The 26,377-nt window shown below is 46.8% G+C and overlaps 1 protein-coding gene across 1 annotated transcript in view; it reads right to left on the bottom strand.

The window, feature by feature from the left end:
- The window catches only part of LOC147678411 (uncharacterized), a 375,737-nt gene that overhangs the window by 131,269 nt on the left and 218,091 nt on the right, over positions 1 to 26,377 (bottom strand). The window lies entirely within an intron of this gene.

Raw genomic sequence — 26,377 nt, forward strand, 5'->3', positions numbered from 1 at the left:
TAAACCATTAGGTCTTTCTCCAACCAGGACCGCTCCACTTGGAACGGACTTGGTAACCCTATCCCATTGCCCCACTCTCTCCCTACAACAAAACGGAGCAGCTATCCGACCTCTTTTTACATGCATGACTTTGATTGGGGGGGCAGGGTACTTTGATTTGCCTCAAGCAGGGCTTTAAGTGGAATGCTTAATGAGGTCCATGCACAAGGGCCCCTGTCTGTCTAACATGGGGTGGGCACCGAGTAAAGAGGCGGCATGCTTGTGTTTTAATTATGATTCCATTGCTTAAATCGGCCAGTGAGCAAGCGTCCCCCTGCCTGGCTAACTTGGGGTGTTCGCCGGGTAAAGAGGAGGCATGCTTACAATAACTCCCTCGCACTCATCACCACACACAGACGCACTCACAAATACACACACCCTCTCACGTTCATCAACACACACCCAATCACACGGTTTCTGATTGTGCTGGGATTGAACTCGGCCCACAGTCATAACTCGAGCAGACATTTTTTTTGACACCTCATTGGATGACGGTGTCAATATTTGTGCAATTCAGAGTGTGGAAACCGCGGTTGAAACTGTCTCTGCCGTCAGCTCGTCGCTCGCTGCTGTATTATCTCTGGTTCTCCGGTACAAAGGGCCACACACAGGCTCAGTTTGTGGGCCGGAATGTGTGTGTGTTGGGGGGGGGGGTATGCTGCCTGCTTAGTTACACTATTCTCCCGTCTTGGCCGACTGAGAAACGGATTGCTGCAGTCCAACACAGGTTTGTCTCACAAGCCCACCCACAGATGGGATGGGTAGTGCGACTCGGACATGCGGGGCCAGGAAGCAAGTAGAGACATTGTGGAATGAAGTGTGTCTGAGAGAGAGAACGAGAAAGATAAAGCGAGAGAGAATTAAAAAGAGTTGGGGAGAGAGAACGAGAAGGGAGAACGGTGAGAAGTGATGTGAGAGCATTAAAGAGAGGCTAAGCTACAGTGGAGTAACAACCAGAGCTGCTAACTAGGGAACCAGGTTCAAGTCTGGAGGTGGGCTCAACATCCGGAGATTCGGGCAGATCACGTAACCTCCCAGTGGCTATAAAAATGAATGTGCCCCTGTGTAATGTAATTGGTGCTCATGTAAAGCGCTCCAATACTTTTGGGTCGAGTTGGCGCTATGTAAAGATGCAAAATAATGAGCTAAAGAGAGGGGTTTTGAAAGAGATAAAGAAAGAGTGAAAAAAGCGGTACTGTAACAAAGACCTAAAGAGAGCGAGTCAGAGACAGATACAGATACGATTTTGTGTTACAGAAATTCTTATTTTGCAACTTTTTAAACACGGCCTTTTGGCCTTCCAGGAGATCTTGTATTTCATACTTGCAAAAGACAACGGTATAAACCCAGCCCGCCGCCTTCACGCCTCACATAAAGGTGTGCGCCCCTTAAGCCCTTGGCTCGCTGGGGGGGGTCAGCGAGAGAGGGATGTCTGTCTGTCCACTGCCTGTACCTGAGGGCCCCCCTGGCCCTGCCACCGGTCCCAGGTTAATGCCCTTTTCAGCGCACTACCGGCGCCTGCCACATCTCACCCAGGCACTTGCCCCCCCATCGGGGAAAGAAGAGCAATATTTGTTTTATGTGGTGGGGGAGAGGAGCTGTTGAGTTCTGCCGTTTGTCTGCCTAATGGCAGGTCTTTGCTGCAATGGAAGGGCATACACAAAACAGCATGAAAACTCTTTGGGGCAACAAACCCCCTCTGCCTGTCCCCTTTTGTCGATCAGATGCTGAGCTCAGTGGTGGTGTAGTGGCCTAGCACCCCCCTTAACTCAGCCGTTGCGTGCGTCAACGGTGCAGTGAGCCCCAACTGATTCTCTGCCATCTCAATATATTTATTACCCTGCGCACATACTCAGAGGCTTTTGGAAATGTAGTCCGGGCACAGGACAAATAGAATTAGCTGCCTTCATTTCCACCACGATCTGAAGCAGCAGTTGCTACAAACAGGCTCAGGGATATATATAAATATATTGATATACATTTATATCCCCCAGAACTGGTTTCATCTCGATGAGCATCGTGCGCCTGCAATGCCTGTGGGTGTCAGATTATTGCAATTAACTTGGCGCAAACATTTTTCAAAGAAGAGTTGGCATGTGTGTTTGTCAATTGAAAAATGATGTTTTATAAAGGTCAAAAATATATAAAGGGCTGAATAAATCTTTTTTTTTATGAGCTGAATACTAATAGTAAGGTACGGATACAACATTCCATGCCCAATTTCCAATATCTTTTTGTTTTGTCATTTTATTTGAAACCAGATAAATAACAATAAAATACATTATTAAAATATAACCAGGTATACAAATCAGTCTTACAGTAAACGTGACTGTCAGTGTAACACCGTTATTAACTTTTTCCAGAATATGCTACACCAATAACCACGTTCTATTGAAAGATTTCTATTGTTTTCTGAATTGCTTGCAGCTGTAAATATAGGCAGGAAATCTTTAGCAAAAAAACTTTATTTTAATGTTGGTCAGCCTCTCTCCGCAATCCACTCTAAACAAGCATTTGCAATGCAATAGGTCTCGCATTAATTATGTTTGAGCTATTGGCATTGCTAAATATTGCAACACCAATTGCAACAAAAGTCTATACATTGTAGGCCAAAAAAAAGTGTATTTATTTTTGTAGCAATGGTGATATGCTGCGCTTTAGATGCATATGTTTGAAAGTAAAGTGCGCCATACTGCGATTGCTACAATAGTTAATTGTGGACCTGAGCTGAAGTGTTTCCCTGTGAGAGATCCTTGCCACTTGCTAGCTGGTATGCTGAAAGCAGCATTACAATCTTCTGAGCTAATGAAGAATGCTATTGATTTTGTAGTCCATTCAGGCGCACTAAAGAAACACTGAAGAAATATTGTATGGTGTACTACAATAAATTTGACTTGTAAAAATGTATTTGGACTTCATATACACGTACGTACACTGTCTATATGCCATGCATCAATGAAGAAAGCCAGCAATAATGAAAGCAAAGCGTTCCATAAACACCGGAAAAACACCGTTTCAGTTGTTTTTTATGGCGCAAAAATTAGTAATCACTGAAAAGCACTGTTTTTTTCAGGTATTGAAATCACTGGAAAACACTGACAAAACACCACCAGAATTTACTAAAAATAGAAACTGAAAACAGGAAAGCCTATGTATATACTTTTTATTAATTAACTTTTATTAAAACAACAATAAATAACTAGAAACATAACTTTAAGATAACAATATAATAAATAACTAGAAACATAACTTTAACAAAAGAATATAATAAAAAAAATGCGATATGGACTCCAATAGAAGTAGGGTAGGTAATCTGTAAAACAAAAATGAAAATAAGTGTTTAAAATTAGATCAATGTGACTGAAGGAGGTCAAAGATTACAAGTTAAGGCAGTGGTTCCCAAAGTGTGCGCCACTGCACCCCAGTGCGCCGTGATGAGAAGCCAGGTGTGCCGCGCAGGATGTGGAGGGCTTGAAAGAAATGCCACCTTCAACACGCATCGCACGTGCTTCAAGACATTGGCACAGAGCGCCCTCTCTCCCCCTCCCACCCCCATTCCTGCTATCACAGGCTGTGACAAGATCACCCCACCACACCCACTCTTCAAGAGCGCCCGACCGGACAGGGCAGCTCTACCCCCCATTCCAGCTCCAAACACATCCCCTCCGTCACCGACTGCAGTTCCAGCAAATCCGAGCCCATGCAACATGTCCTGCTTTCCCATGCTATAAAATAGACTCTTCTCCCAAACCAAACGAACCCCCTCGCCACAATCGGGGCCTCCGTGGTGCCTGCAATTTAATCACCGCAGGCCACAGCCAATCTCTCCCGGGCGTCCGACCCCGATAACACGCACTCCTGTGCTATGCCCATGCCTGCCAAAAACATCTAGTCGACAGAACCTTCGCCGCCCCAGTAGGCACAGGAACTCCGGGTCCAAGCAGGCCCAAAAAGGATGAGGGTGCAATCTCCAGAAGGGGCGCTGCCAAACAAGTGCAACTGGGAATAATCTCCAAGAGGAGCCGCCTCACCATGCAACCAGAACCACTCCCAAAAAATCAACAGCATACCCCATCACCCTGTCAATTCTACACATACCAATTCTACACATACCCCTTGATCTGTCTGAGCTAGAAAAAAAACCTCTGTAAACATCTGCAGACTATGCAGCAGATGGCGAACCATGCAGCTCATCATCAATCCTGCAACAAAGCAACTTCAGCAAAATCACACCACTCCAGCGGCGCTTTTCGAAACACAAACCCATGCATATAGTAGCACGACGGGTGAAGCATTCCTACATCCATGCAAATGCAGGGCCCCAAGTGGGATGAAAAAAACCGCGGGGGGTCTCAAAGGGGCGTGGTCGATGCAACCAAGGGCGTGGCATAAAACATTTGAGCCAAAAATCTGTGCCTAGCACAGTGCTCTGCCTGACCCACTGGCAAAAAAAATGGTGGGGAGCCACGGCTAACCCCCAACCTGGTCAAGGGAGACACGGGTCAAAAAAGTTTGGGAACCACTGAGTTAGGGTAATACTTGGCAAAATTTCTTAATTTGTATGTCTGAGGTGTGCCTGATACATTCCACCTCACTTACAGGCCCACGTTTAAGAGGTGTCTGTACAGAAGTGCCTACTGCGTCAGTTTTACAATATGGACCAACAGGTCTTTAATATTATTTGGAGATGAGATAGAATTAGGTGAGAGATCAAGTCATTATGCAGGACAATATTCTTTGGGGCTCATTTATAAGCCCCTTGCACCACTTTTGCGTTAATTTTTCCATGTTAAAACTGACACAATAGTGGCCCAAGGGGCTTGTAAATAAGCTCCTTTTTTTTTTTATCGGCAGAGTGGACAGCAGTGTCCATAACTTTAAAAGAGAAAGAGAAACGATGTGAGAGAGAGTTAGAGAAAGAGAGAAAAAACAACATTAAAACTGTGAGAGAGAGAAAGTTATAGATGGAGCAGTTAATACTGGAAAAAATCTTTGTAGCTCACCTTTTTGCCTCTGTTGTGTGTCCAAGCATGTGCCGGTTCATAGTGCACCCTCTAGTTTAGTGATCTGAAAGATAGTATAGAGTTAGTAATAGCAGAGTATATACAATTGCACAATTATATTTTTACTTTATGTCTTTGTAAAGACAGGATACTGTATTTCATCAACTTCCACTGTAAGGAGGTGTCTGTGCGCTGTTTTTTTCTCCAAAGTACTATATCCCATGCATTCCCACTGCATAGCGGTGAGTTCTCAATACTGCGTACCCAGACTGTTGCACCCCATTGACTCCCAGAGTCCGGAGGTGAGTGCTTTTTTTGTGCACTCAGCGGCAGATTTACAAGCTCCTTGCGCCACTTTTTCCATGTTCACAGTGACACAAAATTGGCGCAGGGGGCTTGTAAATCTGCCCCTCAGACTGTTATAACATTTCTATGCTCACTGCTTGGAGGTAATTGTACATTCCTACGCAGTGAAGCTGCTGCACACTACCCACTCTCTCGGTCCACAGATGACTTGTCTTTATTTCGGAAACAAGCTTCTTTGCTCACCTTGTGCCATTGGCGTGATTCAAAGAGGGTGCACCACATGTCGAAGCAGCCTTCTCAGACTTTTTTACAATGGCCACGAATCATCGCAGAATGAACGAACGTTGAGCTTTGGAGGTGTTTGGGGAGGGACGCCAATTTGTGAAACACAGCCTGTAAGATAAAAAGGAAGTTAACATTCTGTGTCATTTCTTTAATCAAAGGAGAGAGGAAGTGAGAGAGTGACTGAAAAGAATATTCGCAGCTTACCTTTCTGTCACCGGTGTGTTTTTCTCCACTTGCCGGGACATAATGCACCCTGAAGCTCTACATCTAAAAGATAGTAAAAAAGAAGATGTTATGATTGGTAATTGTTACTATCTTTATGTGGAGTAGAATTACATCGCCCTTTCACACACCTTCCTATCCGCATTTAAAAACAACTATTTGTACAGTCCCAACTTGTTTAATAGGTTTCAATTTTTGAAAAATTACTATAGTAGTAATGTTTTTATCCGGTTGTGAAAGCAAGTGGTGCGAAGTGATACATGTGGTTTCGATCATCACGAACTTCGGACATTTGACCGATTATAAAAACGTTCCTGCTATTGGAAAAAATATATAAATGCAATAAGATACGGAATATAGGACTGCGTACGCCTAAATCGCTGCATTGCCTTTTTGTATCCAGTCTGCTGCACCCCTTCCACTCCCTCTGATGTGACCCTGGCCTCATTGCTCACCTTTTCATGGACAGGACACCTTCTACATCACAGCTTTCCAAACTTTTCATGTTGGGGACACACTTTTTGGAGATGCATCATTTTAAGACACAGTAAGGCAGTGTGGCGAGCGAGCGTAGCGTAGCCAGCCCGAACCACCTAAGGGGGATTCGGGGGGGATTCTCACTCACTCACTCTGTCTGTCTCCCTCTCTCTCTCTAACTGTCTCTCTCTCTCTGTCTCCTTCACTCCCTCTGTCTGTCTCCCTCTGTCTGTCTACCTTTCTCTGTCTCCCTCCCTCTCTCTCCCTGTCTCCCTCCCTCTCTCTCCCTCTGTCTCCCTCTTGTCTGTCTCCTTCTTGTCTGTCTCCCTTCCTCTGTCTCCCTTCATCTGTCTCCCTCCATCTGTCTCCATCCCTCTGTTTCCATCCTTCTGTCACCCTCCTCCCTCTGTCGCTCTCCTCCCTCCGTCTGTCTCCCTCCCGCTGTCTGTCTCCCTCTGTCTGTTGCCCTCTGTCTCCCTCTCACTGTCTCCCACTGTCTGTCTCTGTCCCTCTGTCTCTGTCCCTCTGTCTCCCTCCCTCTGTCTCCCCCTCTCTCTCTCCCTCTGTCTGTCTCTCTCTTTCTGTCTCCCTCCCGCTGTCCCTGAGGAAATAGAATTTTTGGTAGTCAGTGTGTCCCCCACTCGCACCCTATCCATGCACCCGTGCCCCATGTATGTTCATGTAATTCCCTTTCCGTGCCTGCCATGATAATGCCTCTGCATTTCCGTCTAATGTTAGCATGTCAGTTAGTGGGCCTTCCATGTATAAAGTACGAATTCCGCATTAAGGCCTACGTTTCCAATGCATTTACATGGTACACTTTTAAATATCGCAAAGCACACGTTTTCCACGTTTTCCTGGCCCAGTTGAGTCAGGCCCTGAATTGAGGCTTCGAGCCTCTTCTGTCTCTGAACACTGCAGCTTTGGTATGCATCCCTGACCTCTACCTTACTCCCTGCTCAGTCGAGCGGTGCCCGGCCCGGCCTGCCTGCCTGCCAAGACTGTATTTTGCCTACAGTTATCTGCTCAGCCTCCGCAAAAACACATTCCAGCCCAGTGAAATAGGTAAACATATTCCGCCTGCAGAGCGTGGGACCTAGCCTTCCTGTCTCCATGCAAGTGATTTACTGAACCCGTTGCCATAGTAGGCCCATGGCCCCCGTGCATTACATGAAGAAATATATGCTCACACTAGCATTCAGTGATGAACGGCCTTTACTCGAGAGACCTTTTACTTCAGACAATACATCCTCCAAACATAAGATATCAGATATGCCAAAGGCGCAGGTCGTTCTGACACCCCAGACTCCTGTCTCCTCTACTAGTGCTAAAGTCACAGCCCCCAGTTCTCCCCAGCTACACGTCAATCTCACGTCATGCTCAGTTGCACGCACATGTAGGGTAAAGGTTTCTGCTGACCCTGCAAAATTCTCTGTCTGCATCCACCCACCTATGACATCTCTCTGACTCATCAAGTGCACGCCTACGTGTACGCCTCCTAACACGCCTTCTTTTATGCCCATATGTTCTTATCTCTCTCTTTTCACTTGTTCCGCCTACTGTATTCATTGTAATTGTATGGTTTTACTATATATATTGTATGATGTTAATAAAACGGTAGATATCCCTTCCTGAACCTTAGTGGTGATGGAACCCAATTCTCGTTGACTCGAGTCATCTTAATTAAAGCCCGTATGACTCAGATACCACGGACTCTGCCTCTCATTTTTATGAGTTATTCTTATTGTTATTAAATGTATGGAAAAATAGTCCCGATAATTTTATTTACCACATAAATCTGGCGCCCGAATAGGGACGAGTCCCCTTCCCCACGTGCCGGCGATGTAACGCAGGCCCCTGACCCCTTCTACAGCCGTGACGGACCCCTTTCTGTGCACATTCGCGGGTTTTCCTGCTGACTCCCTCAGGCCCACGGAGGAGACGGAGACTGCGACCAGGCATCCACACGAGGCGGTGAGGAATGCGGACTGTCCCGACCAGAGCCCAAGCCGAGAGAGCAAGGTCCGAGGTATCCAGAGGCCCACCTGTACCGAGGCGCATGCGTAGCAGCCAGAAGTCGTAGCAGTCCAGTCCAGTCCAGTCCAGTATCGAGTTTCCGAGGCCTTCTGTTTTGCTTCCAGGTGAGTACCGTTGTTGGGAACGCATATAGACGGGTTCAGTTACTTGAGCCCGGTCAAGACGGGTCTGGGTACACAGACCCGGTCCAGACGTGTCCATCTAGGTGGATGCGGTATGACGTGTCTCTTTATGGGACCGGTATGACTGTACTGTTCTAGCAGTGCATCCAGTAATCCAGTATTCTAGTGTTGTATTTCGAGATTTCAGAATTGTGTTCTTCTATGTGCTAGGTAATATTTGTTCGCAATGTTTTAAATGTCGTGGTATGAATGATTGTTTGCAATTTATTATTGTGCTTAATGTGTTTTCGTTCAGCTCAGTTCAAACATGCCGTTGTTTTCGAAGTTACGTCAGATAGGAACCAGGAAAGGGATACTCGAAGAAGCAGTTCCCGTCCCACCTAGGGATACTCCCGGACATTTTATGTACCACAAACATGGCTTAGATGCCATACTGTACTTAGACTTATGGGTAGACTACACTAAAGACCTGGAAGAGAAATATAGATGGCCTGTCTCAGGGACATGGGATGCTGATTGCATCATGAGAGTAGAAGAAGCACTTTGGAAAAAGAAAGCCAGACAATCCCAGAAAGATGCCATAGAATTGTGGCGTAAAGAAGCGCATAGAAGAACAGAGAAAGAAATTAGAAAAGCAGAGAGAAGTAGAGAAGCATCAGAAAAAGCCCAAGAAAAAGAACTACTAGAAGAAGGCGAACGAGTTAGAGCAGAACAATTAGACCGACAAAGAAATGCCCTTATTAAAGGCATGTACCCCCTTCTCGCTGAGGGCCTACCTAAAGTGACCCCGGAAGTACCCAGTAACTTGTCGCCACCATTGGTCCCGACTAAAATCCGTAGTCACAAACAGACCGCAGCGGACATTTTCCTTTCTTCCTATTTAGATGACGCTGCTCCAGAGTATGTAAATGTACATACACCACCTACTAATCCTCCTCCCAACCCGATCGTTCCTGCCAATCGCATTACTACTCCTCCTACTACTACTCCTCTTGTCACCGTCCCTCCACAAAGTCACACTGTCACCACCGACGTGGAGGCATCGCCTACCAACCCTTTTCAAATACCACCACCTGTATCACAAGATCGATCCGCGGTACCAGCGGCAGCACTGACACTAAAAGACGATTCAAGTCTAGGCGCGGCGGGAGGAGGCCCCTCCACCCCGCCTCAGATAAAACGAGCATCATTACGAGACCTAGCATTACAGCGCACGCCAAAGGCAGCTACATACGCAACCCTTAGACAGTACCTCACTGATTGTATATATGATCCAGTACCAGGTGAAGGTTCAATGCTCATATACTCCTTACGAGTAAGACGCGTTGCAAACTATTTAAGTATCCTACCAGACATGCCAGGTCACTTAGATAAAATATACCATTTCATTAGAACGGGGGAGGGACCAGAAAGTGTTCACGAGGCCATGGCACATAGGAAAGTGGAGCTTCAACGTATGATTTTACAGTTTTTGATTAATTGTTTGATAAGGGAACAAGACCAGCCAAGAAAAAATAAAGAAACACTTAAAGTCCTGACAACCTGGAGTGACAACATAGCTGACGGTAAACATGATAAACAGAACTGTGTAGAAGCCATGTACAGGAAAATCCGTAAAGAAATTGTTGAGATACACGAGAGAGAACGGGCTAAAGAAGAAGCCGAGAAAGAAGATGATGAAGTTTCAGAGGACGATGAGTTAGTAAATAAGGACACGAGTAAAATAAATTACGTAGGTAGGGCAAGACCGTAGGATAGACCGTTTGATAGACCCATTCGCCTAGAACACAGTAAACGTTCTCTCTCTCCCATACCAGAACGATATTCTCTTGAACACCTATTTCAAGCCACTGACAAAACACTGAAACAACGAGTAGGTTATAGTGAACTTAGTTCCTTGCATGAGCAGGAGCTAGCCCGGTCAGTAGTCCAATGGGCTGGAAACTCGACCATATATAAAGATGATATTGTAGTGCAAGCATTTTTGAGTCTCTCCCCGGAAGAACAGCGGTTAGCTGGTATTTACATGATCCAACACCTCATCACATTGTACGAAGGTCAGCATGCTGATCCAGGTCCCCTATATAAAGTATTGGACGATTTACTCCTAGTACGATGGAGAGGCCTAGGTACCGATTTAAATAATGTCATACTAGAACAACGAAATAAATACATGACTTTCCTGACCCCACGTTTTATTCCTGCTCCACATGGAGAAAGAATTTTTTTTTACATAGACCGACAGAATCCCTTACGTGAGGTTCATCCCGTTAGAGATAATGCGGGTACACTTCGTCGAGTATATGTTTACGTACCCTTGACGAAAATTGAATTATTGGAAATGAAAAAATTACTACCTTGTCACGACAAAGATCCCGCAGGGTTCCACCGTGAATTAAAAGACATGCTCAGCATGGGGGAGTATACATATGCTGACACGATTAAAATGTTAAAAGTACAGTTGCCAGCAGGCATTTACGAAAAACTTAAAGAAAAGGAATGGGAGGTGGGTGAGAAAAAGATTAGCTGGACAGAATTAGAAAACGAAGATAATACACGAGTCCCTGGTACTGGTCTCGGGGATAAAGCTAAAGAACTACCAGAGTTATTGATACAGGTTCTGCCGAGATTATTGACAACTAAAAAGGAAGATTGGGATGCTATTTCTGCCTGCAAACAGAAACAAGAAGAAGACACTAGTGATTTTTATTCTAGATTTGAGAAATGTTTTCTTATTAATAGTGGCCTAAAGACAAGTAGTGAATCATACCCACATCTCTTTGTAACCAAATTGGTAGAGAACTCCTTACCGCAGATTAAAAATAGAGTTTTGAAAGTTGAGAGTACCTGGCAAGCTAATAGCCCTTCCCAAATGTTACAAATGTTACAGTATCATCAAAACAGAATTAGAGAGGAACAAGAACACGAAAAGAGACGCATGAAAGACACGAAAATGAAAGTACTAGTTGCCCAAACAGTTCCAGCCGCAGATGGTCAGAGAAAGGGCGCGGCACCTGTCAAAGGGAACTGCAACTACTGTAAACAGCCAGGTCACTATATAAATGAATGTGCTGTCCTGAAACACAATATAGCTACAGGCAAGACGAAAGAAAGACTGCGTCCTCCTAGACAAGAACACACCCCGCAAAATGTTTCAACTCCACAGAATCAGCCACAGACAGTAGCTGTACCCCAACCCATTGCTGCCTCACAACATGTCACGCAACAAATGTACCAGTACGCTCAGTCAGATTATCCAGATTACCAACAGTATTCATGAAATAGCCTAGAGAGGGAGGTTGGCTTGCCCCTTATTGAAGTTCCGGTTGATCAAGAGGGTCCCTATGTACATAGTCAGGTTTTAGGGAAAGCAGAAAGTTTCTGATTGATACAGGGGCGAGCAGAACTACCATCAGTCATGACGAGGTTCCAGGGGCACCCCTCTCAGGCTCACAGAATGTTTCCCTGGGATTTTCAGGAAAGCCTATTGTTAACGAAGTGTCAAAGCCAGTTTCCCTAGAAGTTGGTCCATTGTCTCGGACCACAGACTTGTTGCTCACGAAATCATGTCCAGAAAACTTGCTTGGTATAAAAACGTTGAAAGAACTAGGAGCAGTGATTTGTTGTTCTCCAGAAGGAGTGAGATTGTTTTTACGTGATTTTAAAGGACATTATGTATTGAGAGATTTTGATCCAAGACTACAGAATGTACCACAGCATTTATGGGCGCAAGGTCCGACTGATGTAGGTTACATGCACATTACACCATACAGTGTCACACTCAAGACAGGAGTTGTACTACCACGAATCCGACAATACAAGTTACCACCTGAGGCTGTAGTTGCCTTACTGAAAATTGTTGACGAACTCATTCCACAAGGGGTGGTTGTAGAAACTGACTCCAATGTATGTAATTCTCCTATCATTCCGATCCTTAAACGAACTGACCCGAATGCACCACCGGTCTATAGACTGGTGATCGACCTTCGAGAATTGAACAAATGCATAATACCCCAGTACCCAGTGGTCCCAGACATTTCTTCTCTATTGACTGCCATTGATTCCGAAGCAGCGTTCTTTACTGTAATTGATCTCAAGAACGCTTTCTTTAGTGTCCCAATCCATCCGGAAAGCCAATATCTCTTCGGATTCTGTTTAAATGGCCGAAGCTTCAAATTTGCGAGAGCTCCTCAAGGGTTCACAGAAAGTCCCAGTATTTACAGTCAAGCATTGAAAAGACAACTAGACAGTATTCACATGCCTACTGACACTGCACTGCTCCAGTACGTTGATGATCTTTTGATCACTGCACGGACAGAACGAGACTGCGAACGTGCATCGCTGACAGTCTTATACTTTCTGGCAGAAAAGGGGCACAAGGTGTCCCCTTCGAAGCTACAATTCTGTGCCCAGCAAGTGGTATACCTTGGGCACTTGCTGTCCAAGAGGGGTAGACAGTTGACACCTGACCGCATCCAGTTAATTGCACATCTTCCACAGCCCAAGACACAAAAGGAAGTACGGGCCTTCATTGGCCTCACTTCTTACTGCTGACAATGGATTCCTCAGTATGCATATCTAGCCAAACCACTTATACAATTGACAACACAAGAGGCAGCGACTTCGTCTGTCCTCCCTTGGACCCAGGAACATACACTTGCTTTTGATGGACTGAAGAAAGCTCTATGTCAAGCACCTGTTTTAGCGACACCATGTTACAGCAAACCTTTTACACTTTTTGTCACTGAACGCGATGGTACAGCATTATCTGTTCTCACACAAGATCAAGCAGGGAAACACAAGCCTTGTGCTTATTTTTCTAGTACATTGGATCCAGTGGCCCAGGCTCTGCCTGCGTGCCTGAAATCAGTTGCAGCAACAGCTCTAGCAATCAGACAAAGCGATTCCATAGTGTTAGGACATTCCCTGACAGTACAGGTTCCACACTCAGTGGAAGTTCTCTTGAACAGGACACAGACACAACACCTGACCATAGCAAGATTGACAGGATATGAATTGACACTGTTCCAGCCACACATAGAGATCAGACGTTGTAACATATTAAACCCTGCTACACTTTTGCCTTCGAACACAACAGATCCTGCACCACATGATTGTGTAGATGTCATTAACACAGTGACGAAGCCAAGACAAGACTTGACAGACATTGCATTATCCGACCCAGACCTGACACTTTATGTGGATGGTTCATGTATGAGAACAAACACGGGAGAGTTAGTGGCCGCATATGCAGTGACCACCGAGAATGAAGTCATAGAAACACAGCGAATTGACACTTTGTCTGCTCAAGCAGCAGAGCTCATTGCTCTGACCCAAGCCTGCATACGAGCCAAGAACCTGAAAGTAAACATATACACGGATTCACAGTACGCATTCGGAGTCGTTCACGACTTCGGTGTCCTCTGGCAAGAGAGAGGTTTTCTGACCTCCCACGGAGCCAAGATACAGCATGGTCCCCTCATTCAAGCTCTGTTAGACGCGATACACCTGCCTACAGCAATAGCCATTATGAAGTGCAAAGCACATACTAAAGTCACTGACATTATTTCCCAAGGTAACGACTTGGCAGATCGAACAGCTAAACTTACAGCTCAGACTCATACAACAGACATGACAAAGACTGAAGTACCATCACAGACAAATTGCATGACAGTCAGGGATCCCTCACAAGATGTACTCGACATACAGACACATGCCACTCCAGACGAAATCAAGAAATGGACTGAACAAGGAGGGGTCCAGACAGATCAGGGATGGATGACCAAGGGAAAAGCCACATCGTTTCTCCCCGACTCCATGGTTCAAGCTATCATAAATACAGCCCATAGTCCGGCACACTTAGGAGAAAAAGCCATGTTAGACAGTATACGGAACATCTGGTTCAACAAACATTTACGTGCAGCAGCGAAACAGAAAGTACGTACTTGTATGATCTGTTGTCAGTTCAATCCAGGCAAAGGCATTCCCGTGGAACAAGGTGGATTTCATCCTCCTGACCACCCTTTCGAAGTCCTCCAGATGGATTATATCCAAATGGACAGATGCCGAGGATTCAAGTATGTCCTCGTAGTTGTATGTGCCCTATCCAGATGGACAGAAGCGTACCCAGTCCCAGATTACACTGCTGTGACCACTGCCAAGCAGTTGGTCCGTGAATTCTTCCCGCGATACGGCTTGCCCCGTGTCGTGTACTCAGATAATGGACAGCCATTCTCTTCTGAACTCATGAAACAAGTATCTCTCCTGTTAGGGTACCAGTGGAAGTTCCATTGCGTACGACATCCCGAGGCAGCAGGCCTCGTAGAGCGTCACAATCAGACTCTAAAAACACGACTAGCGAAGGTCTGTGCAGAAAAAGGCGTAGACTGGATGGTAGCATTGCCAGTTGCCCTCTTTTACATGCGTATGGTAGCCCATTCCAGAACAGGACTATCTCCTTATGAGATAGTTTTCGGTAGACCGCCAAATGTGTGGGGTACGCCTATGCCTTAGAAAATCACAGATGTTGACAGTAATATGCTGACAGATTACCTGGCTTCCTTGATGTCTGCACTACTTTCTTGTCCTTCACAGGTTGCCGCTGCCTTCCCAGACAACACCCTGGTTAAAGACCACGCCATCCTCCCTGGCGACCTTGTTCTCGTAAGGAATTTCGACAGGTCGAGCCCCCTGGAGCCGCGTTGGAAGTCACCGAAGCTTGTATTACTGACGACGAGGACGGCCGTAAAAATAGAAGGAAGAAAGGGCTGGATTCATGCCCATCATGTGAAGCGGTTTCTTGGCTCGGGAAAAGATTCCAAAGACTGTTTTGCGAAAGACTGAGAACTGTTCGGAGATAACAGACACTAAACTCCCTTTGCTAGAAAAAACTCTGCAACAGGAGTATCGAGCCAAACTACGGTCTAGTAAGTCAGACAGCGTTTAATTGTTTAAGTCCCCCTCGGGTGAAGCGGTTAGACAGGTTCCTGACATGTATGATGAGACTGTAGACCCAAATAGTCAGAGAGATAGGCGAAATGAAAAGAAAAACAAATATTGCAAAAACCTACGCAGCAGATGTATTGTTACTTTGATCTTCATGTTTTTTCTAAGTATATCGATTATATGTATAAGCTTGACGCTACATGTTTTTTTTCCTCCTCTTGGTTCACGTGTACATTCTTCTCTCAATGACACTGTAGAGCACACATTCAGTGACCTGCCACCTCACGAATTATCCTATCGACTAGCACTGCGCAACAACACTTTTATCTGAATGTTACACCACTCTCACCAGACCAGCAATGCAACGAATTGCTGGGTATGTGGCCGACTCCCACCCTACCAGAAAATGAAGGGAGCTCTGCCCCTCTTTCCTTATCCGTTTTCACACAATGGTTCGTGCGGAGCATGGTTTGCTTTAATGTCCTCATTAGACAATAAGCCCACAGTTTCCCAAGGAGAGTGGATATGGGGGAACCTGAACACAGTTATGAATAAAGCATGCTTTCCAGACAAGGATGGCCTTCCCCGAAGGACAGGAACCGATTTAGAAAATGAAGTGTATGGATTAGGAAATTTTACCCTTAACCTCATGATCCTGAACGTTCAATCTGAGACTAATTCAGATGTGCCGTTTATAACCGTCTTACCAGTGAAAGGAGAATTATGCGTTAGAAAGAATGGTTCAGTGCATCTAGGACACAGTGATTGTAATACTGTGGTCGAATTCAGTGATAAAGGAAAGTCTACTTTCAAAACTTCCCGCCATTCCTATTTTATTTGTGGTCAGACAGCCTATGTACGTTTGCCCTTAGACTGGGGTGGAACGTGTTACATTGCATTCCTATTGCCACCTGTTTTTCTAGCCCCATCTAATTATCATCGGGATTCCCAACTCGTACATGCTAGACACAAGAGAGACCTTCCTCCAGTTATTGACTACTCTGAGTCAGCGTGGGACCAGTACAAGGATTACGTTAAAGGATATTTCTGGTTCATAGGTCCCGTCCAAAACAGTAAAATAATACGCAGGTTAACGAGAACTCTTGAGGCGGTAGTGAACGAGACTACTTTTGCCTTAGGTAACTTAACCAAGGAGCAGTCTGCTATGAGACTTGTTGTTCTTCAGAACCGCCTTGTTCTTGACGTCATCCTGGCCGATAGGGGCGGAGCTTGTAGAGTGATCGGCTCCAGCTGTTGCGTGTTTATTCCAAATAACGCGCCCTCAGTGTATGCAGCAATAACAAGGCTCCATAAAATAGCTCACCAGATGCACCAGAATCCTGGCACCTGGACTTGGTCCGGTTGGCTCTGGAGTGTGATATCAGCTTGGGGATGGAAAGTATTGTCATTCCTAGGAATAATACTGCTCATATTATTCAGTTGCTGTCTCTGTCTACAATGTGGCCCAGCGATTTGCGGCTTGTGTGCCACTGCTTGTATTCCCCGTCCATGTTCACGTTCCCGTGCTCGAATGAAAAAGGACGAGCAAATGATGTTATACGAACAAATAGATGGTCTTATGAAAATAGATGTATCCTAAAGGGCGCAGTAGGGAACAAGGAGGGAATGAGGAAATAGAATTTTTGGTAGTCAGTGTGTCCCCCACTCGCACCCTATCCATGCACCCGTGCCCCATGTATGTTCATGTAATTCCCTTCCCGTGCCTGCCATGATAATGCCTCTGCATTTCCGTCTAATGTTAGCATGTCAGTTAGTGGGCCTTCCATGTATAAAGTACGAATTCCGCATTAAGGCCTACGTTTCCAATGCATTTACATGGTACACTTTTAAATATCGCAAAGCACACGTTTTCCACGTTTTCCTGGCCCAGTTGAGCCAGGCCCTGAATTGAGGCTCCGAGCCTCTTCTGTCTCTGAACACTGCAGGTTTGGTATGCATCCCTGACCTCTACCTTACTCCCTGCTCAGTCGAGCGGTGCCCGGCCCGGCCTGCCTGCCTGCCAAGCCTGTATTTTGCCTACAGTTATCTGCTCAGCCTCCGCAAAAACACATTCCAGCCCAGTGAAATAGGTAAACATATTCCGCCTGCAGAGCGCGGGACCTAGCCTTCCTGTCTCCATGCAAGTGATTTACTGAACCCGTTGCCATAGTAGGCCCATGGCCCCCGTGCATTACATGAAGAAATATATGCTCACACTAGCATTCAGTGATGAACGGCCTTTGCTCGAGAGACCTTTTACTTCAGACAATACATCCTCCAAACATAAGATATCAGATATGCCAAAGGCGCAGGTCGTTCTGACACCCCAGACTCCTGTCTCCTCTACTAGTGCTAAAGTCACAGCCCCCAGTTCTCCCCAGCTACACGTCAATCTCACGTCATGCTCAGTTGCGCGCACATGTAGGGTAAAGGTTTCTGCTGACCCTGCAAAATTCTCTGTCTACATCCACCCACCTATGACATCTCTCTGACTCATCAAGTGCACGCCTACGTGTACGCCTCCTAACACGCCTTCTTTTACGCCCATATGTTCTTATCTCTCTCTTTTCACTTGTTCCGCCTACTGTATTCATTGTAATTGTATGGTTTTACTATATATATTATATGATGTTAATAAAACGATAGATATCCCTTCCTGAACCTTAGTGGTGATGGAACCCGATTCTCGTTGACTCAAGTCATCTTATTAAAGCCCTTATGACTCAGATACCACGGACTCTGCCTCTCATTTTTATGAGTTATTCTTATTGTTATTTAATGTATGGAAAAATAGTCCCGGTAATTTTATTTACCACATCCCCCTCCCTCTGTCTCTCTCCCTCTATCTGTCTCCCTCCCTCTCTCTCCCTCTCGCTCTCTGTTTCCCACTGTCTCCCTCTCTGTCTACCTCTGTATCCTTCCCTCTGTCTCCGTCTCTCTGTATCCATCCCTCTGTCACCGAAACCTGGATGAACGCCTCCTCCGCTCCCTACATTGCCATCGCCATCCCAGAGGGCTACAAGATCACCCGGAGGGACCGCACGACCAACCAAACGGGAGGAGGCATCGCCATCATCCACAAGGACACCATCCGCATCACGACCAACACCGACGGCATCCTGACCACCGCCGAACATCTACACTTCCAGATCCACACCGACCCGAAGACCACCCTGGGAGGCACCCTGATCTACCGTCCCCCGGGACCACGCACACACTTCAGCGAGGACATCGCCGACTTCATCAGCCCGCATGCCCTCCCCTCCGCTGACTACATCCTCCCGGGAGACATCAACTTCCACCTGGAGAACAACAACGACCGCAACACCAGCATCCTGCTCAACAACCTCGCCAACCTCGGACTCAAGCAGCTGGTGTCCACCCCCACCCACCTCGCCGGCCACACACTCGACGCCGTCTTCTCATCCAGCAAAGACATCGCCTTCAGCCACGCCACGGGACTCCACTGGACGGACCACAGCTGCGTCCACTTCACCTTCAGAAGAACGACGACACACCACCACCAGCAACAGGTTGCCCGAAGAAGCTGGAACAAGATCACTGCCGACCAGCTCGCCGCTTCCCTGAGCCAGCACCCTCCCGCCAGCTCAGCGAACCCCAGCCAGGCCGCCGTCAACCTCTCGAAGTGGATCAGCAACTGCGTGGACGAACTCGCCCCACTGAGGACCCCGCCCAGCCGACCCGGCAGCAAGAAGCCCCCATGGTTCACCGACGAACTCAAGAGCTCCAAGAAGAACTGCCGAGCCCTCGAGAAAGCCTGGAGAAGAGAACCAACACCGGACAACATGGCCACCCTCAAGCTTGCCACCCGGAAACACCACCAGCTGCTCCGCGCCACCAAGAAAACTGCCTTCAAGGACCGGCTGGACAACAACGCACACAACAGCAAGGAACTCTTCAATATCGTGAAAGAGCTCTCCAACCCCAACGCCGGAAACAACGACATCACCCCATCGCAAGAACTCTGCAACTCCCTCGCCTCCTACTTCCACAACAAGATCGCGGACATTCACGACAGCTTCAGCACCCAACCGACGAACGCCACGACCGACACGACCGAACCAACGCCCCCCACCACCACCCTCCGCGCCTGGACCCACATCAGCACCGAAGACACCGTCCGCATGATGAACTCCATCCACTCCGGATCGCCGACCGACCCCTGCCCTCACCACATCTTCAACAAAGCCGACGTTGTCATCACACCCCACCTACGGGACATCATCAACACCTCCTTCACCACCGCCACTTTCCCAGAGAGCTGGAAGCATGCCGAACTCAGCGCGCTACTCAAGAAACCAACAGCGGACCCCACCGAACTCAAGAATTACCGTCCCATCTCGCCGCTCCCCTTTCCGGCCAAAGTCATTGAGAAGACCGTCAACAAGCAGCTGGCCGCCTTCCTCGAGACGAATGGATCCCTAGACCCCTCGCAGTCGGGCTTCCGGGCCAACCACAGCACCGAGACCGCCCTCATCGCTGCCACCGATGACATTCGAGCCCTGATGGACAATGGAGAAACAGCAGCCCTCATCCTCCTTGACCTCTCCGCGGCCTTCGACACCGTCTGCCACCGCACCCTAGTGCAGCGCCTCAGCAACGTCGGAATCCAGGAGAAGGCACTAGAATGGATCGTCTCCTTCCTCGACGGTAGGACACAGAGAGTCCGCCTACCACCGTACAAATCAGAGTCCACCGAACTCATCTGCGGCGTACCCCAAGGTTCCTCGCTGAGCCCAACCCTCTTCAACGTCTACATGAGCCCCCTCGCTGCCATCGCACGCCAACACAACCTTAACATCATCTCCTACGCCGACGACACCCAGCTGATCTTCTCCCTGACCAATGACCCCGCCGCCGCCAGAGCCAACCTTCACGAAGGTATGAAAGAGGTAGCCGAGTGGATGTCGACCAGCCGCCTAAAGCTGAACTTGGACAAGACGGAAGTCCTCATCCTGGGATCCTCGCCCTCCGCCTGGGACGACTCCTGGTGGCCCCCCGCCCTGGGCACCGCACCCAAACCGACAGACCACGCACGCAACCTGGGCTTCATCCTGGACTCCTCCCTCTCCATGACCAGGCAAGTCAACGCCGTCTCCTCGTCGTGCTTCAATATCCTGCGCATGCTACGGAAGATCTTCCGGTGGATCCCAGCCGACTGGACTACGGCAACGCCCTCTACGCCGGAACCACCGCCAAGCTCCAGAAGAGACTCCAGCGGATCCAGAACGCCTCAGCCAGACTCATCCTCGACGTCCCACGACACAGCCACATCTCCGAACACCTGAGAGACCTGCACTGGCTCCCGGTCAACAAGAGAATCACCTTCCGTCTCCTCACCCACGCTCACAAAGCCCTTCACGACCAAGGCCCGAGCTACCTCAACAACCGCATCAACTTCTACGCTCCCAAACGACACCTCCGATCAGCCAATCACGCCCTCGCCGCCGTCCCCCGCATCCGAAGAGCGACGACAGGAGGAAGGTCCTTCTCCTACCTGGCCGCCAAGACATGGAACTCCCTCCCGACCAACCTGCGCCTGACCCAAGACCACCTCGCCTTCAGGAAGAAGCTCAAGACCTGGCTGTTCGAGCAGTAGCAGCACCCCCCCCCCCCTAGCGCCTTGAGACCCTCCGGGTAAGTAGTGCGCTCTACAAATGCCTATGATTGATTGATTGATTGATTGATCCCTCCCTCTCTCTGTCTCCCTCTCTCTCTGTCTTCCTGCCTCTATCTCCCTCTGTCTCCCTCCCTCTGCCTGTCACCCTCTGCCTGTCACCCTCTGTCACCTCACCCTAGCTTTTGGTGCAGATGTAATTTGAAGAACACAGATGTCTACTGTTTCTCCTTAACGGAGATAGCTTAAGTCTTAAACAATGTTAAGAATAAAATGAGGTTTCATTCAATCTAACATTCTATTTAATTCTAAAATAAGTATTGGCAAAGCCGTGCCAGTTCTAAAGGTGCCACATTGTGCAAATTGCCCTTAACATCTGATAATATGCTGGCAAGAATAGCACATACTTTTTCTTTCTAATCTCATGATTAATCACCACCAGTCCAACAGGATTTCTTCAAGGACAAAAGGCACATGCTACATTTTCGAAAAGACTTGTGTCCTACAATGGGACATAAAATAAAAGTTTGAAATACACCATAAAATCAAGAAGGTGAAAGCACCGCAGTACATGCTATTACACGTGGATGCTAATAATATTTCACTTTCCACCATTTACTTGTTAATGGGGCTTTGTTGTGAATCGCCCGTCCCCCATAGAGCAGAGTGTCCCAGAGTCCACGCTGCTGCGGCTGACTCCAAGACACCCTTTCAAAGGAATGGCTCTTAATTAGCCGCAGTTATGTGCTAAGTGCCCTTAATACTGGTGTCATCCCGCGACACAACCACCATTTGCAAGCGACACAGTACTGTGTCGGGACACACAGTTTGGAAAGCTATGTTCTACATCATGCCGTCCCGCTCTGCCATCAAGATGTCTTACATATGGTGACATATCGTTATGGGAAAGGACATACTTGTGCAACCATCTTCATCACAGGTTCCTCACCCGCTCAGTCCTTGCGGTACTACTAACTCAGTGACAAAAGAGGCCACGCACGTAGTGGTGGGCCCTTGTACTCAGTGGTTTGGGTCTACATGAGGCGTCCGAACCACTAGGTCGGGCCATCACAGCGCTTGAGATGGGAGCAACTCTAAAATGGCGTCACGTGTGTAGTGACGCATTTGCTGGATGGGTGTGGTGTGGGTGTATACCAGGCATGAGGGAGTGTTTGTGTGCTGTTCTGACAACTAGACCTGGACCTAAGAAATCAGTACAATGGAAATCTGGGCAATGTTGCGTTTTTGCTTTTTCCTGGAAGCGTAAGCGTAGTGGGTTGGCCTGACAGATGCCAGTGCTGCGCGCGGCTCTGAACCATGATTCTGGAGCTATGGGCGTGGTTCCATCATTAGCTATATGAGAAATCAAGTGATTTGGGTGTCTGTTTTGTAGTGCTTACGTTACCCGGGTCTTAAACGCAAATGTGTCATTATTTCTGTAAAGTTCCACAACATGGCCAACATGGAAGGTACAGGGTATCACTGACTCTATATTCATTCATAGTTGCATACATAAAAGATGGTGGACATGATGCATTTCTGTGGTTATGAATGTTTGTTGTGCAGTGTGGTCGCCCGCGCATGCGCATTTGTCTGGAAGAAGTCGGCGCAACACCAGTAAGAGGGAGTCCCGGGACGCCGCATCTCAGGAAAATCCTTTTTAATTACTTTTACAATGTTTAACATTATATTGGGCATTTAGAAGCGGGCGGGAGGTAGGCGGGCGGCGCGTAGTGGGGCTATTCGAAGTGTGTGGGTGGGCGTAGATTCCCCCCCATTTCGTGGTGCTTCACATAGCCCCACTACGCACACTACGCCCACCCCTATTGTACATCCTGTGGAGTGTTGTAGCTGTAGTAATACAGGGCTGGGAAAGGTTTAAGTTTCAGTTTTTGGTACATAAAAGGCAGATAATATATATACGTATGTGGTCATTCAGGTATACTGTTAAACTTGGTGCTGGAAATCAGTGTTTGAGGTTCGGAGTTGCATCCACATCATGTTATTGTAGAAAAATAATGTAATCTACGCATGCCTGAAAATGTACTGTAAATACGGTGCTCATGTAAATTGCTGATATAGATTTGGGTTGATTTTGCGCAAACGCAAATGTGTCATTATATCTGTAAAGTTACACAACATGGCCGACATGGAAGGTACGGGGTATCACTAACTCTATATTCATTCATAATTGCATACATAAAAGTTGGTGGACATTACGCATTTCTGCGATTATAATGTTTGTTGTACATTCAGTGGAGTGTTGTAGCTGTAGTAATACAAGTCTGTGAAAGGTTTAAGTTTCAGTTTTTGGTACATGAAAGGCAGATTATATATATATATACGTATGTAGTCATTGAGGTATACTGTTGAACTTGGTACTGGAAACCAGTGTTCGAGGCTCGGAGTTGCATCCACATCCTGTTATTGTAGAGTAATGACGTAATCTTCGCGTGCCTGAAAATGTACTGTAAATACGGTGCTCATGTAAATTGCTGATATAGTTTTGGGTTGCTTTTAGGATATATAAATATGCTAATAAAAAAGGAGGAATAGCCCACACTTACTGTCAGAGGTAACATGGTTGTATACGCTATTTATATCACAATATAATGTGGTAGGGTGCAGGAGCAGCATTTTACAAACATAATAAATACACAGACACAAATACACAGTTGAAGTGTGTACGGGCACCTGTGCGTGACTCTATTTTATTATGTTGCTGTTGGTAACAAGTAGAATAGTAACCATGATATCATTCATAGATATTTAATCGTAAATGGTTTATGGCTTCTGCTGTACAAAGGTAGGAGCACTAGATGTTAAATAATACAAAGAATATTCTATCGTAGAGGGTTCATGAGTTTTGGTGCACTAAGGTAGGGTCGGTTTGTGTGGAACCTGCGATGATGTGTGGTTAAGGCAGACCGCACTGCTAAGAATCTCTTTTGGCTACTGAATTTTGCCTTAATAAGGCCACGTGGCGATTATTTATGGTGCACTGAGTTAGTGGTACGTCTGATAGTTAGCGTGCTGCCTACTTGACTGCGTAATCTGTAATCATGATTGAAATAAAAGATGAAACATGTATGGAATACATTGTCAAAATGTGTGTGTTTCAGGGACATTATAGTTCAAGTTGTGACCTGTGCTGTCCGCAGTGTAGACTGCCATTGAGTGTGCCTTGGGACTGAGCATGTACCTAACCTGCGATGATGCATGGTCTGGCCAGGCTGCACTGGGGGTAATGTTTTTGACTACTGAATTTTCCCTTAATAAAGCCTTGGGGCAATTATTTCTAGTGTACTAAGTTAGTGGTACATCTGGTGTTTAGCGTGTGCTGACCCTGCGATGATGCATGATCTGAAAGGGCTACACTCAAAGTATTGAAAGTTGCATACTGGACTGCATGTACTATGAGGGGGAAAAAAAACTTACCATCTATGGTTATCAATTGTTCTACAAACTAGGTCTACTGATTGCTCCCCGTAACAAATTAAAAGATTGCACTTCGCGCAGTGCATTCTAACTTTCTCAAAATGGGTACGTATGTCTGGTGGCAATGTTGCAGATTGGGAGCATTTGGTTTTCTTAACCGATTATAGTCTCTTACACAATTTGCATTGGTACTAATCTTGAATTGTGAGCCATACTGTTCGCAGTATAGACCGGAGGCAGGCGTCAGGAAGGATCCACAGCCATGTGGCATTGACTTGAGCTGTATAGAGTTAGTGGTAGGTGTGGCTCTCAGCGTTTCCGCAGCCAGCGATGATGCCTGGTTTGGACCAGCCGCACTGGGAGCAATGTTTTTTGCCTAGTGAATTCAGTCTTAATAAGGCCACTGGGAGATGACTTGTGGTGCAGTGAGTTAGTGGTACCTGAAGAACTCAGCGTGTACACACCCTGCGATGATTCGTGGTTTGGGCGGGTCGCACTGGTACAATGTCTCTTGCCTACTGGAATGCGTCATGTGCAATCGCCATTGAACCTGAATTGTGAGCCCTCACAATGTAGATCGAAGGCAGTAGTCATCACAACCATCAATAAATTCTTTTTGTCATATCCTTTAACAAAATCTGTGGACATAAAGTACAATTATCTCTACCTCATAAAAAAATCAAGGCTAAATTTCATGCTGTCTGTAGTATCGATTTAAATCTGAATTGAAGTTGTGAACCCTGCTGTCCGCACTATAGTTCGAAGGCAGTACTGCGCACAGATATGGATGAATGATTTTTGTCTCTTAGTTTAACAAAAGCTGAACACATACAGTACAATTGTCTCTGCATTAAATACATCAAGGGTGAAGTCCCTACTGTCCATTGTGTAGATGCAAAGTTGAATTCAAGTTTTGAACCCTTCTGTCTGCAGTGTAGATCGAAGACAGTACTCGACACAAACATTGATGAATGCATTTTTGTCACAGTTAACAAAATCTGAGGACACATTTCAATTGTCTCTGCTTTAAATAAATTGAGAATTAATTTAATGCTGTCTGTAGGGCTTATGCGCTTCTGGTATCAAGTAGTGAACTCGGTTGATCTCAGTGTACATTAAAAGGCTATGATGTGTGGTTAAGGCAGACCGCACTGCTAAGAATGTCTTTTGGCTACTGAATTTTGCCCTAATAAGGCCACGTGGTGACCATTTATGGTGCACTGAGTTAGTGGTACGTCTGTGTGAGGGAGACCCCGCACCCAAACCCAATATTGCCACAAAAACCCTGCATCCTACTTTGTGGAAACCCAACCTTAAGCCCGTAGACATCCTTGCAGCGAAGCCGCTAATGGCAGCTTCTCCCCTCCTTCCGCAGTACGCCGACAATAACCCGGAAGTGGCCGAATCGGTGGAAGGCGGGACGGGAAGTTAAACGGACCAATCAGGATTCCTAGAAGAAGGTCAGTAGCGACAGAAAAGACAAGAGAAATTCCCAGAGATTGCGTAAGCCAGGAAGATCCCAGAAGGAGTGGAGGATTTGCCGAGGGACAACGCGGTCGCCAACGGAGCAGAGACTGAAGACTTCAGAAGGAGAAACGAGGACGACGGAGTGGGAGAACCAGAAGACGACGGTCCAGAGACCTGGTCTGAAGTTTAGTGGGTCCCGGAGAACATACGAGCAGCCACAATTCCAGAGAGATGTGTCTCTTAGCGGTACGTGGCAGGACAAGGGTTTTAGGGAAGGGGAGGGTACTTGCTATGGGCGGCGGGTAGTAAAGGGAAAAACATGGCACCGACAGTTATAATACCCCATGCTCCCTTACCTACCACCTGTATTCCCGTGCACTCCACAGGTAACCCCCCCT

This window comes from Lissotriton vulgaris, chromosome 12 (assembly GCF_964263255.1).
Source record: "Lissotriton vulgaris chromosome 12, aLisVul1.2, whole genome shotgun sequence".
Lineage (NCBI taxonomy): Eukaryota > Metazoa > Chordata > Amphibia > Caudata > Salamandridae > Lissotriton > Lissotriton vulgaris.